Below are 14,870 nucleotides of genomic sequence, written 5' to 3'. Positions count from 1 at the left end.
TATCGCAATACGGTAATTCATTTAAGGAGAATAATGGTTACTCTGTTTATTTGAATAATACCTTCAATGGTCTTGCACCTAAAATGAATGGTTCATTGAATCTCGATCGTAGTGATACACATGTTCATGCCAAAAGATATAAGATAGTAATGATAGTACCACATACTTGTGGCACTTCAATTTGAGTCATATTGGTATAAAACGCATGAAGAAGCTCCATGTTGATGGATCTTTGGACTCACTCATTTTTGAAAAGATTGAGACATGCGAACCATGTCTATTGGTATATATATGCATGAAGAAACTCCATACAGATGGATCGTTTAGACTCACTCGATTTTGAATCACTTGAGACATGCAAATCATACCACATGGGCAAGATGACTGAAAGGCCTCGTTTTTCAGTAAGATGGAACAAGAAAGCAACTTGTTGGAAGTAATACATTTTGATGTGTGCAGTCCAATGAGTGCTGAGGCAAGCAGTGGATATCATTATGTTCTTACTTCACAGATGATTTGAGTAGATGCTAAGTATATTTACTTGATGAAACACAAGTCTGAATTATAGAAAGGTTCAAGTAATTTCAGAGTGAAGTTGAAGATCGTTGTGACAAGAGGATAAAATGTCTATGATATAATGATAGAGATGAATATCTGAGTTACGAGTTTGGCACACAATTAAGAAATTGTGGAAATTGTTTCACGACTAACACCGCCTGGAACACTATAGTGTGATGGTGTGTCCGAACATCATGGTATGCACTATTGGATATAGTGCATACCATGATGTCTCTTATCGAATTACACTGTCGTTTATGGGTTAGGCATTAGAGACAACCACATTCACTTTAAATAGGGCACCACGCAATTCCGTTGAGACGACACCGTATGAACTATGGTTTAGAGAAACCTAAGCTGTCGTTTCTTAAAAGTTTGGGGCTGCGACGCTTATGTGAAAAAGTTTCAGGCTGATAAGCTCGAATCCAAAGAGGATAAATGCATCTTCATAGAATACCCAAAACAGTTGGGTATACCTCCTATTTCAGATCTGGAAGCAAAAGTGATTGTTTCTAGAAACGGGTCCTTTCTCGAGGAAAAGTTTCTCTCGAAAGAATTGAGTGGGAGGATGGTGGAGACTTGAACCGTCACTTCAACTAATGTGTAGCAGGGCATAGGAAGTTGTTCCTGTGGCACCTACACCAATTGAAGTGGAAGCTTATGATAGTGATCATGAAACTTCAGATCAAGTCACTACCAAACCTCATAGGACGACAAGGATGCGTACTACTTCAGAGTGGTACGTAATCCTGTCTTGGAAGTCATGTTGTTGGACAACGATGAACCTATGAGCTGTGGAGAAGCGATGGTGGGCCCGGATTCCGATGAATGGCTCGAGGCCATAAAATCCGAGAGAGGATCCATGTATAAAAACAAAGTGTAGACTTTGAAGAACTACTTGATGGTCGTAAGGCTGTTGGGTGCAGATGGATTTTAAAAGGAAGACGGACAATGATGGTAAATGTCACCATTAAGAAAGCTCGACTTGTCTTAAGATGTTTTCCGACAAGTTCAGGGAGTTGACTACGACGAGGCTTTCTCACTCGTAGCGATGCTAAGAGTCTGTTGGAATTATATTAGCATTTACTGCATTGTTTATGAAATCTTGTTTTCCGACAAGTTCAAGGAGTTGACTACGATGAGGCTTTCTCACTCAAAACATTGTTTCCTCGACGATTTTCTTGAGGAAAGGTTGTATGTGATACAACCAGAAGGTTTTGTCAATCCTGAAATATGCTAACAAATATGCAAAGCTCTAGCAATCCTTCTAAGGACTGGAGTAAGCATCTCGGAGTTGGAATGTACGCTTTGATGAGATGATCAAAGATTTTGGGTTTATACAGAGTTTAAGAGAAACTTGTATTTCCAAAGAAGTGAGTGGGAGCACTATAGAATTTTTGATGAGTATATGTTGTTAACATATTGTTGATCAGAAATGATGTAGAATTTCTGGAAAGCATCCAGCGTTATTTGAAAGGTGATTTCAATGGAAAACCTGGATTAAGCTACTTGAACATTGAGCATCACGATCTATAAGGATATATCAAAAAAGCTTAATAGTATTTTCAAATGAATACATACCGTGAAAGGATTTTGAAGGAGTTCAAAATAGATAAGCAAAGAAGGAGTTCTTGGCTGTGTTACAAGGTGTGAGTATTGAGTAAGACTCAAGACCTGACCACGGCAGAAGAGAGAGAAAGGACGAAGGTCGTCCCCTATGCTTTAGACGTAGGCTCTACAGTATGCTATGCAGTGTACCGCACCTGAAGTGTACCTTGCCATGAGTCAGTCAAGGGGTACAAAAGTGATCCAGGAATGGATCACATGACAGCGGTCGAACTTATCCTTAGTATCTAGTGGACTAATGAATTTTCTCGATTATGGAGGTGGTAAAAGAGTTCGTCGTAAGGGGTTCAGTCGATGCAAACTTTGACACTAATCCGGATGACTCTGAGTAGTAAACCTGATTCGTATAGTAGAGCAGTTATTTGTAATAGTTCCAAGTGGCGCGTGGTAGCTACATCTACAATATGACATAGAGATTTGTAAAGCACACACGGATCTGAATGTTGCAGACCCGTTGACTAAAACCTCTCTCGTAAGCATAACATGATCAAACCCTAGAACTCATTGAGTGTTAATCACATGGTGATGTGGACTAGATTATTGACTCTAGTAAACTCTTGGGTATTAGTCACATGGCGATGTGAACTTTGAGTGTTAATCACATGGCGATGTGAACTAGATTATTGACTCTAGTGCAAGTGGGAGACTGTTGGAAATATGCCCTAGAGGCAATAATAAAATGGTTATTATTGTATTTATTTGTTCATGATAATTGTCTATTGTTCATGCTATAATTGTATTAACTGGAAACCGTAATACATGTGTGAATACATAGACCACAACATGTCCCTAGTGAGCCTCTAGTTGACTAGCTCGTTGATCAACAGATAGTCGTGGTTTCCTGACTATGGACATTGGATGTCATTGATAACGGGATCACATCATTAGGAGAATGATGTGATGGACAAGACCCAATCCTAAGCATAGCACAAGATCGTGTAGTTCGTTTGCTAGAGCTTTTCCAAATGTCAAGTATCATTTCCTTAGACCATGAGATTGTGCAACTCCCGGATACCATAGGAGTGCTTTGGGTGTGCCAAACGTCACAACGTAACTGGGTGGCTATAAAGGTGCACTACGGGTATCTCCGAAAGTGTCTGTTGGGTTGGCACGAATCGAGACTGGGATTTGTCACTCCGTATGACGGAGACGTATCTCTGGGCCCACTCGGTAATGCATCATCATAATGAGCTCAATGTGACCAAGTGTTTGGTCACGGGATCATGCATTACGGTACGAGTAAAGTGACTTGCCGGTAACGAGATTGAACAAGGTATTGGGATACCGACGATCGAATCTCGGGCAAGGAACGTACCGATTGACAAAGGGAATTGTATACGGGATTGATTGAATCCTCGACATCGTGGTTCATCCGATGAGATCATCGTAGAACATGTGGGAGCCAACATGGGTATCCAGATCCCGCTGTTGGTCATGTCTGCATGTCTCCCGAACCCGTAGGGTCTACACACTTACGGTTCGGTGACGCTAGGGTTGTAGAGATATTAGTATGCGGTTAACCGAAAGTTGTTCAGAGTCCTGGATGAGATCCCGGACGTCACGAGGAGTTCCGGAATGGTCCGGAGGTAAAGATTTATATACGGGAAGTCCTATTTTGGCCACCGGAAAATGTTCGTTATTTTTCGGTATTGTACCGGGAAGGTTCTAGAAGGTTCCGAAGTGGGGCCCACCTGCATGGGGGCCCACATGAACGTGGGTAGTGAGGGCAAGGCCCCACACCCCTGGTTAAGGCGCACCAAGATCCCACCTTAGAAAGAATAAGATCATATCCCGAAGGGATAAGATCAAGATCCCTAAAAAGGGGGATAACAATCGGTGGGGAAGGGATATGATGGGATTTCTTTCCCCCACCTTTGCCAATGCCCCAATGGACTTGGAGGGCAAGAAACCAGCCCCTCCACCCCTATATACAGTGGGGAGGCGCATGGGAGCAGCACCCCAAGCCTTGGCGCCTCCCTCCCTCCCGTGACACCTCTTCCTCCCCGCTTGCGCTTGGCGAAGTCCTGCCGGGATCCTGCTACTTCCACCACCACGCCGTCGTGCTGCTGGATCTCCATCAACCTCTCCTCCCCCCTTGCTGGATCAATAAGGAGGAGACGTCGCTGCTCCGTACGTGTGTTGAACGCGGAGGTGCCGTCCGTTCGGTGCTAGGATCATCGGTGATTTGGATCACGACGAGTACGACTCCATCAACCCCGTTCTCTTGAACGCTTCCGCTCGCGATCTACAAGGGTATGTAGATGCACTCGCCTCTCCTCGTTGCTAGATGACTCCATAGATTGATCTTGGTGATACGTAGAAAATTTTGAATTATTGCTACGTTCCCCAACATGAAGTGGGAGGGAACCAGCCCCTGGTGGGCTGGTGCGCCCCCTTTGGGCCTCCCCCTACGCCTAGGGTTGGAAACCCTAGGGGTGGGGGGAGCCCCACTTGGCTTGGGGGCCAAGCCACCCCCTTGGCCACCGCCCCCGTTGGAGATGGATCTCCTAGGGCCGGCGCCCCCCCAATGGGCCCTATATATAGAGGGGGGGAGGGAGGGCAGCCGTACCCAAGCCCCTGGCGCCTCCCTCTCCCTCCCGTGACACCTCTCGCTCTCGCTGAGCTTGGCGAAGCCCTGCCGAGATCCCCGCTGCTTCCACCACCACGCTGTCGTGCTGCTGGATCTCCATCAACCTCTCCCTCCCCTAGCTGGATCAAGAAGGAGGAGACGTCTTCCCCAACCGTACGTGTGTTGAACGCGGAGGTGCCGTCCGTTCGGCGCTCGGTCATCAGTGATTTATATCACGACGAGTACGACTCCATCAACCCCGTTCACTTGAACGCTTCCGCTCGCGATCTAGAAGGGTATGTAGATGCACTCTTTTCCCTCTCGTTGCTAGAAAACTCCATAGATTGTTCTTGGTGATGCGTAGGAAAATTTTAATTTCTGCAACGATCTCCAACAGTAAAATACCATTAGTCCCCTGTTGAACCGCCAATGCCTTTGTCATTGTACGGTCTCCATTGTCAGACTCCGTTTTACCAATAACAAACCCCATTTTCACAATATGCATAAATCCTTGTATCGCTTTATAGTTGTCCAGTATGAATCTTAAACCGGCAATAATCATATTTCAGCTTCTCATTGCAATGGCCAAGCAAGTCTATGAATGCAACTGGGTTCCTTCCCGGGTCACGGAAGATCAGTTAAACTGATGCGTCACAATGAGCGCTTTGGCCAAGAAAGATGTCATCCACTGGAGCGCCCCTGGCCCGGAAAATCCTCCTACACCCAAGGACGGAGAGGTAGTCATTTTTGTTGACCATCTGGGCCGAGGCTTTAGCCCTCCCGGTTCTAAATTCTTCCAAGATGTGCTGGCTAGTTTTCAACTCCGCCCTCAGGACATCAGTCCAAATTCTGTAACCAACATCTGCCACTTCCAAGTCTTCTGTGAAGCTTATCTGCAAGAGAAACCTACAGTTGAACTGTTTAGGGATTTCTTTCACTTAAACCGTCGCACAGAGTTCACAGATGGACCCAATACTGAATTGGGCGGAATGGCGGTTCAGAAAAGGAAGGAAGTCACTTCCCTCATCCCAAGCTCCAGAGTCACCCCAAAGAGTGGAACCAGACCTGGTTTTATTGCAAGGATACATCTCCAACTGATGAAAACCCCCTGCCGGGTTACCGCCCTGAACACCTTAGCAATACGCATCCTTTTCCTCAGAGGTTAACACCAAAGGAAAGGGCCATCTATGCCCCACAGCTGTCGAAGCTTAGAGCCTTTATTGCAAACGGTTTAACAGGTGTTGATTTTGCTCGTTGCTGGACCGGCTGGAGCATCCTACCCTTAAGTCGGCGCCCCGGCTTGATGTGTGAGTACACAAGGAGTTTGGCCGACCCTCAACGGCACATTAATATTCAACTAACAGAGGCTGTCAAGAAAATGTTGAATGAACCGGAGGCCGTCTGCAGCCAAACCGGACTAAGTCCTTTCTATACCTTCAACAAACCGCCATCTGTAAGAATTATATAAACTCATTATCGTAAGTTACTTCTTTCAAAATATTCTCTGAAAGGTTGCCTGATTTTGACAGGGTGATGATCCGTTCTGGAATAAAAACCACAAGATAAACCAGCAAAACCGCAAGACAAACCGGCCAAGCCAGTTCGCCCAAAGACCAAGGTTGTTAAAAAACCTGCTAAGAAAAGGACCACTGCATCCTCCGAGCCAAATGCTGATGACGATGTGGGTAACCCGGAATCAGAGGTAGAACTTGACTCTCTTGGTTCATTTTTCGTACACCTCATTGACAATGATTATTATCAGAACGACGCTGAAGGCAGTCATGCTGATGATGTAGAGGTAATCATTCTTTCCTCCGATTCAGATCCTCTGCCAACATCAAAAATCCATCGAGCAAACCGGAAAGTAAAATTTTCTCACCCCCTTACTTACTTGGGCCCAAACTTTCTTTCGAAGACGCAGCAGCACGAGGCTCGCCGAACAACCCGGCACAGCGGCCACGTAGTTACCTCCGCTGGTTTACCGAACACTCCGGTTCGGAAACCCCGATCAGAGGTCTCTTATCCCCTTGACACTTCATGCCCCAAAGCGGGTTGTTTCCGCCAGCCTCTTAACCCATCTGATTCAAATTATCAGGGTACTTCCCACTCATCTTCTGGCGAGTCGTCGGCCACAAAGCTTCCACCCCTCAAAACAGTTCTTGGGTGAGCTATACACTTGTTTTTATCCTTGATCTGTTATTTTTATATTCTGTACTGATCCTCATGTTTATTTTTCTCAGCGCCAAGCCCAGACCCAGCAAGAAGGCTCTTTAGAATAAACCGGCTGATGATAGCATGGCTGTTGAACCAGAAAAGACTCCAGATCCTGAAGAGACCGATGCTGACGCCATGCTTAATGACCCACCGCCTCAAGACCATGACTTCCTTGCTGAACAGGTGGAAGTTGACACCACAAGCCCTGCTGACCAGCCAACCAGCCTTGTCCGAACTGATGACAAACCGGTCAGTCCAGTTAAAGATACTAACAAACCGCCAACTCCAGTAAAGGCTGCTGATGACAAAGATGATGATATTATGATTACTAGCACTGGCCACACCACTCCTGGCAATCATGTCGCTTTGTCAAAGCATACTGCCAAGGACGAGCTCTCTGCTATTGGCAAAGGCAAATGGAATGCCGATTTATCAAGCTACGCCCATCTGAATGCTCAAGACATTCACTCTGGCTTCTTGAACCGTCTGTATACCAGCCGTGACTATGAAGCTGGTTTGGTAAACTTGATGAAGGAGCGATATGAGGTAACTACATAACTGTTTCTCTCTTACGTCCAATTGCAACTTATCAACTCCAGTAGCAACCAAGTGACGGTTTATGATACCAATCTGAACCGGGACTTAGTAATAACTTTATGTTTGCAACACTGCATCTTTTTTCACTGGTGTAGCCCCCAAGGGCCAGTTTAATTTTATAAAGATGAACCGGGACTTTTAAAAGATTGCCCAGATCAGAACTTGGAGCAAACATACATTAGCCCCCAAGTGCCAAGAGTAATACTTGTATTATGCCTGGGACTTTGTAGAAATTTCCGAGAACAAGCAAAAATGCATTAGCCCCCAAGTATCAAGTGCATAACTTGTTATGTGCTTGGTACTTCAATCATGTAGCATCAACTCATTATACTTGTATCTGTTATAGGCTGAACTGAGCAAAAAGGAAGCTCAAACCGCTGATCTGCAAAGAGAACATCAAATCCCAGCAAGCTGAAACCTCCAAGGCAAAGGATGAAATGACTAGCGCTTTAGCCGCTATGGAAAAGCTAAAGGAGGATTTCAACAAAGAGCGTGCGGATTGGAACAGGGAAAAATCCGCTTTGCAGAAAAGAGCCGAGGACGCAGAAGCAGCTTTTAAACCGGTGGTAGATGAACTGACTGGCATAAAGCGGCAGATACATGCCATGACTGTTGCTGTGTTCGGTAAGCATCCTTGCTTTATACTTTCAACATATCTTCCCATGTGTTGCCGGTTTACTGACATTTGTAATGATGCAGGAACTCGCATTAGTCATCTGGGCTCTGATGTGCAGAAGAAGCGGAAGGCCGCCTACACGCTGATAGAGCAATTATATACCGACGCGCAACGAATGATTTGCACCACTTCTCACAATAAGCCGCCCCTGACGTTAATCAAGGATACCTTAGCCAGGCTATCAATGTTGCCTGCCCGGGTAGAAGAGCTAAAGAGATCTGCTGCAAGGACTGGCGCTTTGACTGAACTAACCCGGGCAAAGGCATGGGTGCCTGATCTTGATCCGGCAGACATCATTAAAGGCTACCCAAGCTTAAAAGCAGACGGATCAGAATTTTGCACTGATGATCTCTGCGCCATAAACCGGGAAGTTCGTCCACTGCTTGTCAACTTGCTGAAGAAGCTGATCTGTCATTTTACCAAGCGAGTTATGACACCAATAACAAACGGGTTGCTGCACCGACTCCTGAGGCTAAAAACCTGATCCCTCCAATCCGTAAGCACACTTATGCCCCTGATATTGAACCGTCCACCCTTATGAGCGACGAAGCTATGGCTTTAACTGGGATCGACTGGACAACTATTGACTTCCTGCCGCTGGGGAGAGACGAAGAGGATGGACCGGTGCAGGTTGACCCGGAGCCGTCAGGTCAAGCTGGTCACCAAACATAATCCGGAGGCCGGTTTAGTCTTCCACGTGCTGCAACACGTATTTGAGAAAACAGTTATCCTTTTGGGCACTGAAACGCCTTGTAATAAGCTAGTTAAAACACTTTGTCTGTTATGCCCTCGTGCATATTTATCTGCAACTGATGCTTGCTAATCCGCCATGCTTAAGATATGATGTTCATAATCCATATCAATTTACTCAAGCTATCCCTACAGATAAAAAGCTTAAAGCGCCCTGGCGGTTTACCACCGGGCGGGTCATAATGCCCAAATATATATATATATGACCAAGGTTTATAGCCAAAGTTATAAAAATATAACCAATTATAGAAATACGTGATACCTGTGACCTTGAGTCATAATGTTGGATGACCAACTTTGTAGTGAGGGTAATAACCCTAATCCGGAGCATTAGTAACTCCTGTTATATGATGCCGGTTTTCAATAAAACCGTTCCGGGTTGTGATAAACACCGGTTTGTTCAATACTGGTGACTTTTAGTCGAAACCAGACCGGGCTGATAGTCTCCGGATTATAACTTGATCATGTACTAACAACTTTGAGTTGACAGCCTAACCGGGTTGATGAACACCGGTTTAAAAACATCACAAATCTTGTCAAAAGAGAGAAAAACTTAGCAAAAAGCGAATAAAAACCCTTGTAGTCGAGGCTTTTCACGGGCTGCCAGGCCATTGAGTTAAACTATTTTTGCAAAGCCTTTTAAGATGGTCCTCAATCCTTAACCAAACATCATTTTAACTTGACAAGTTCAGGGTCTTATTAGAGTAACTTGTCAAAGTTCGATGGGTCATACCAGGTTTACCTGGGCGGAGTGACTTACTTAAAGAGGCAGGCTAACCCGGGGTTTTAGGTGTATACATCAGGCTTCCAAGCCACGGCTTGATAGCCTATTACAAGTGTAGATTCTTTGTTCATTTCGACAGCAAAGAATCCCCAAGTAACATTTTGAGCTGTGCTCAGTGGGTGCCCATGTTTGAGTTGTTCTTTTATAACACTCTCTTTAGCCCCGGACTGATTTGGCTTTGAGCCGATCAAGAGCTGTGACCATGGTTCAGATACGACCAAGCCCCCAAGTGATGTTGTGGCATTGCGCCGATCAAGAGGTGTAGCTATGGTTCGGATACGACCAAGCCCCCAAGTGATATTGTATAAAGCTTTGATAAGCTGAATCAAGGGGTAAACCGGACGCCGCGTTATAAACAGAAGCTCCATGTAACCACACATGATGTAAGAAAAACAACAGATACCCCGCTTTAGCTGAGGTTCCGATTTATTATATTGATCATAATATATACATTGTCATAATATGTACATAAGCAGAGCCTATGGCTCAAGTATAGTAGGGCCGAAGATGAGCAATATTCCACGGCCGGTTGGTCTCCTCCTCCGATTTACGTGAGGCTTTGCGCTCTCGAACATCGATTAGGTAGTATGACCCGTTGTGCAGATTCTTGCTGACCACAAAGGGTCCTTCCCAAGGGGGGATAGCTTGTGCATATCCGTCTGATCCTGGATGAGTCGAAGCACCAAATCGCCTTCTTGAAAGGTTCTGGTTCTAACCCGGCGGCTGTGATAACGATGCAGATCTTGCTGATAAATCGCCGAACGGGCTGCTGCCATGTCACGCTCCTCATCTAACAGGTCAAGAGCTTCCTGCCATGCCTTCTCATTGTCAGCTTCGACATATGCCGCTACACTGGGTGAGTTATAACGGATATCACTAGGAAGAACCGCTTCCGCTCCATAAACCATGAAGAACGGTGTGTACCCTGTCAATCTGTTGGGTATGGTATTGATGCTCCATAACACAGAAGGTAACTCTTCAACCAAACAACCCGGCGTCCATTGCAAAGGAACCATAAGCCGGGGTTTGATGCCTCTCAAGATCTCTTGATTGGCCCTCTCCGCTTGACCATTGGACTGGGGGTGAGCCACTGATGATACGTCAAGCCGGATGTGCTCACGTTGACAGAACTCCTTCATGGCACCCTTTGACAGATTGGTACCATTGTCTGTTATAATGTTGTGTGGAAAGCCAAACCGGAAGATCACCTTTTTGATGAATTGAACCGCCGTAGCTGCATCACACTTACTGACTGGCTCTGCCTCCACGCACTTCGTGAACTTATCAACCGCCACCAAAAGGTGGGTCTTCTTGTCCTTGGATCTCTTAAAGGGCCCAACCATATCCAGCCCCCAAGTTGCAAACGGCCAAGTGATTGGAATCATCCTCAATTCTTGAGCCGGTACATGAGCACGTCGTGAGAATTTTTGACAACCATCACACCTTTTGACCAAGTCCTCGGCATCAGCATGAGCTGTTAACCAATAAAAACCATGACGAAATGCCTTGGCCACTAGAGACTTTGAACCGGCGTGGTGACCACAATCTCCTTCGTGGCTCTCCCGCAAAATTTCACAGCCTTCTTCAGGAGACACACAGCGTTGAAACGCCCCTGTCACACTACAATGATGTAACTCTCCATTGATAATAGTCATGGACTTGGATCGCCGATTATCTGGCTGGCCAAAGTTTCATCCTCTGGTTACTCGCCCTGGTTATCAAAGGTCTCTTTCAAGTCATCTATCAATGTCTCCCTCTGTCTAGATTTTACCACAATATCATCCACATAAGCATGAACATTGCAGCCAATCTGATCATGAAGATAATTCTGCACACACCGCTGATAAGTCGCCTGGGCACTCTTGAGCCCGAAGGGCATAGACACATAACAGAAGGCTCCAAAAGGAGTTATGAAGGTTGTCTTCTCCTGGTCCTTAACTGCCATTTTGATCTGATGATAACCAGAATATGCTTCCAGAAAGCTCAAACGCTCGTAACCCGCCGTAGCATCAATGATTTGATCAATACGCGGGAGAGCAAAAGGATCTGCTGGGCAAGCCTTGTTGAGATCTGTATAGTCCACACACATACGCCAAGTGCCAATCTTCTTAAGTACTAGCACCGGATTAGCCAACCACTCAGGATGAAACACTTCGACGATAAACCCAGCCGCCAAAATCCTGGCAACTTCTTCTCCAATAGCCTTGCGTCTTTCTTCATTGAACCGGCGGAGAAATTGCTTGACCGGTTTATACTTGGGATCAACATTGAGAGTGTGCTCAGCGAGTTATCTCGGTACACCTGGCATGTCAGAAGGCTTCCACGCAAAGATGTCCCGATTCTCACGGATGAACTCGATGAGCGCGCTTTCCTATTTCGGATCCAAGTTAACGCTGATGCTAAACTGCTTGGATGAATCGCCAGGAACAAAATCAACAAGGTCAGTCTCATCAGCCGATTTAAACATCAAAGTCGGTTCATGCTCTGTAGTCGGCTTTTTCAAAGAAGTCATATCCGCCGGATCAACATTGTCCTTGTAGAACTTCAACTCTTCCATTGCACAAACCGACTCAACATATGCCACATCACCTTCTTCACACTCCAAAGCGATCTTGCGGCTCCCATGCACAGTTATAGTTCCCTTGTGACCCGGCATCTTGAGCTGCAGATAAACATAACAAGGCCATGCCATAAACTTAGCATAAGCTGGCCGTCCAAACTGGGCATGATACGGGCTTTTGATTTTCATGACTTTGAAGGTCAATGTTCCTGATCTCGAGTCATGCTCATCTCCGAAAGACACCTCCGGAGCTATTTTACCAACAGGATATGCCGATTTACCAGGCACCACACCATGGAACACCGTATTGGACGGTTTAAGATTTTTATCTGTTAACCCCATGCGACGGAAAGTTTCGTAATAAAGGATATTGATACTACTCCCGCCATCCATGAGTACCTTAGTGAACTTATAACCTCCCACCTGAGGCGCCACCACCAATGCCAGATGACCCGGATTGTCAACCCGGGGTGGATGATCCTCTCTACTCCACACGATCGGCTGCTCAGACCAGCGCAAGTAACGGGGCACCGCCGGTTCAACGGAGTTCACTACCCTCTTATGAAGCTTCTGATCGCGCTTGCACAAACTAGTGGTGAAGACATGATACTGCCCACTATTCAACTGCTTTGGGTTGCTCTGATAACCCGACTGCTGCTGTTGCTGCCGATTGCCCTGATGATTATAACCACCTTGGTTGCCCTGATTGCCTTGATTGTTATGTCCACCCTGATTACCGTGGAAGCCTGAACCGGAATTGCCTCCACCATAACCCGGCCCATGACATCCGGGGCCTGAACCGCCACCCGGTCCATGATCATACCAAAAGAGATCAGAATTTTTGAATTCCTGCATGATATAACAATCCTTCCAGAGGTGCGTGGACGGTGTCTCCTTCGTTCCGTGTTTTGGGCAAGGCTGGTTTAACAGATAAGACAGGCGGTCCGGGTTAGGACTTGGCCCTCCACCACGCTGGGGTGGTTTACCCTTACGCCGTTGGACTTTGTCATGTGTGTTGGTATTCGCTATGAAATCTAAGCTGTGGTCCGCTTTACGCTTGCCGACGTTTCCATGACCCGCCGGGTTATGCTGCTGCCCCTTGGCATTGCCGCTCCTCTTTCCCTTCCCTGTCTTATCATCGTTAGACTCGGGGTCCTTGGTACTATCAGAGTCGGCATATTTTACCAGAGCTGCCATAAGTGTTCCCATGTCATTACAATGACTTTTGAGCCGTCCCAACTTCAACTTCAGGGGTTCAAACCGGCAATTGCCTTCCAATGTTAAAACTGCGGTATCAGCGTTGATGCGGTCCGATGAATGCAAAATCTCCGAAACCCGGCGCACCCAACGGGTTGTTGACTCCCCTTCCTCCTGGACACAGGCAGCTAAGTCCACAATTGACATGGGCTGCTTCCATGTATCCTTGAATTTCTCGATAAACCGGGCTCTCAATTCGGCCCATGACCTAATAGAATTAGCCGGTAAGCTTTTCAGCCAAGTGCGGGCTGTCCCCTCTAGCATCAGGGTGAAGTATTTAGCACACGCCGCATCGTCCACATCCAGCATCTCCATGGACATCTCATAGCTTTCAACCCATGTCTCGGGGGATAAATCGGCGGTGTAATTCGGCACCTTGCGCGGGCCTTTGAAATCCTTGGGCAAACGCACGTTGCGCAGCGCTGGGACGAGACACGGTACTCCCAAAGAGCTAGAAGTAACTCCTGGTTCCACTGACGTGGTTGGACGAACCGGAGTAAGCTGGCGGGCCTCATGCTGCGCTGCTAACTCGGCCTCCCGACGAGCTCTAGCGCGATCCACCACATCCTGAGCATCACCGCCACCACCCATCGGGTTATGACCACGGGGCGGATCACGGTTTCGCGCATTGCTTGACACAGTCGGCTCATCAATACGCCTGCTGTAGCTCCGGCTTGGGCGAGGAGTAGAATGGATCCTTTAGCGACTATATGAATAAGCCTGCTGCTGAACCAAAGCTCTCTAAAGAAGCTCCCTAGCCCGCCGCGTCTCGACTGCGACCGGAGACTCGCCTTCGATCGGGAGGGCCGCCAGCCATGAAGCGGCAGCGACAATGTTGTCCATCGGGTTAGAGTAATGACCCGGTGGTGTTGGGACATGCTGTGTCACAATGTTGTTCTGGTGAGGCGGATCCACCAAACGTGGCTGAACCGGCGCCCCCGCTCGAGGTGCCTCTGCCCGGTTTACCACCGGCAGATTACTGGTCCCTGCTCCTGGGGTATTAAAGAGGTTCGTAGCTTCATAAACCGGCGGCAGGTGAGATCGGTACCTCCTCTTCAGGACATCATTTGACGCACTCTGATCCAGCATAAGCCGGTAAGCATGTGCATCCAACGCGGCCCGTTCCGCAGCCATCCTGGTATCCTCAGCTGCCAAGTCGGCTTTGGCCTGGGTGATCTGATCCTTCACCTTCGCGATTTCCGCATTATGTGCATCTTGATCCGCCGGGTTAACCTCCGCCATTAACGTTGCCAAAGCGTCAAATAAATCAGATAGAACC

Source organism: Triticum aestivum, chromosome 6D (genome assembly GCF_018294505.1).
Source record: "Triticum aestivum cultivar Chinese Spring chromosome 6D, IWGSC CS RefSeq v2.1, whole genome shotgun sequence".
Lineage (NCBI taxonomy): Eukaryota > Viridiplantae > Streptophyta > Magnoliopsida > Poales > Poaceae > Triticum > Triticum aestivum.
Note: the sequence above shows the minus strand (reverse complement) of the source record.